Here is a 1,673-nt window from a genome sequence, read left to right as displayed (position 1 = left end):
AGCTGACAAATCAATACATAAAATTGACCAAAAAGCAGAGATGGCTGAAATTTTTATTCAAAATTATAGGTTCATTGTTCCATCTATATATATGTTAGATTCTGGAATGGATTTTATCATAGGAAATAACTTTTTAAAGCTATATCATCCATTCATTCAAGAATTAACATATATAGTTTTAAAAGCTCCACACGATTCTTCAATAAATCAAAAATTAAAACGTATAAAAATACCAACTACTACTATAGATAAGATCTTAAAATTTAAAATATTTTTTATATTAGAAACATGTTATTTAAATTTATACTTTCAGATAAATATCCCAAAAAATAATCTTGAAATAAAGATAGAAGAACTTTTGGATGAAATTTGTGCTGAAAATCCTTTAGATATTAAAAATACAAATAACGAATTAGTAAGCATTAAATTAAAAGATCCTACAAAAGAGATAAACGTTCCAAATAAAATTCCTTATTCCGCAAGAGATAGAGAAGAGTTCTCATTAGAATGTAGAGATCTTTTGGAAAAAGGAATTATAAGATTAAGTAAAAGTTCTCATGCGGCTCCAGCCTTTTATGTCGAAAACAATAATGAAATTAAAAGGGAAAAACGAAGAATGGTTATTAACTATAAGAAGATGAATAAAGCAACTATTGGTGATGCCCATAAACTTCCAAGAAAAGATTCTATTTTAGAAAAAATCAAAGGAGCAACTTGGTTTTCATCTCTTGATGCAAAATCAGGATATTGGCAACTTCGTTTAGACGAAGAAACAAAGAAATTAACTGCTTTTACTTGCCCAACAAAAGAATCAACAAGTGTGTTGCTCTATGAATGGAATGTATTACCATTCGGATTAAAACAAGCCCCAGGTATTTATCAAAGATTTATGGAAGAAAATCTAAAAGAGTTAAATGAATTTGTTTTAGTGTACATTGATGATATACTAATTTTTACAAAACAGGATAAAGAAGATCATCTTCAAAAATTATTAATAGTTTTAGAAAGATGTAAAGAAAAAGGATTAGTTCTTAGCAAAAAGAAAGCAAGAATAGCAAAACAAGAAATAGAGTTTCTTGGATTAATTCTATCCACTCAAGAAAAGCTAAAACTTCAACCAAATGTTCTAGAAAAGGTAAATTTATTTCCTAATAAAATAGAAGATAGAAAATAATTACAAAGATTTTTAGGGTGTATAAATTATATTTCTGATCAAGGATTTTTAAAGAATATAACAGAATACACTAAAAGCTTATTTCCAAAAATAAGTACTAAAAAAGAATGAAAATGGGATGAAAAAGATAGTATGCAAATTCAAAAAATTAAAGAATTATGTGAAAAACTTCCAGAACTTTATATTCCAGAAGAAAATGACTACTTAATAGTAGAAACAGATGCTTCAGACATAACCTGGTCAGGATGTCTAAAAGCTAAGAAAGCTATAAAAAGTTTGGAACAAGAAAAAGAATCACTAGATTCTAAATATTCCCCAAAGGAATTACTTTGCAGGTATATTTCAGGGACTTTTACTCCAACAGAACAGAGATATACCACTCATGAAAAGGAAACTCTAGCAGCAATTAAATCTCTTAAGAAATGGAAAATTGATTTACTACCCAGAGAATTTACGTTAAGGACAGATTCAAGTTACCTAACAGGTTTTATACGATATA

This window comes from Arachis ipaensis, chromosome B5 (genome assembly GCF_059453495.1).
Source record: "Arachis ipaensis isolate K30076 ecotype BB chromosome B5, ASM5945349v1, whole genome shotgun sequence".
In the NCBI taxonomy this organism is placed as follows: domain Eukaryota; kingdom Viridiplantae; phylum Streptophyta; class Magnoliopsida; order Fabales; family Fabaceae; genus Arachis; species Arachis ipaensis.
This window is presented reverse-complemented; position numbering follows the sequence as displayed.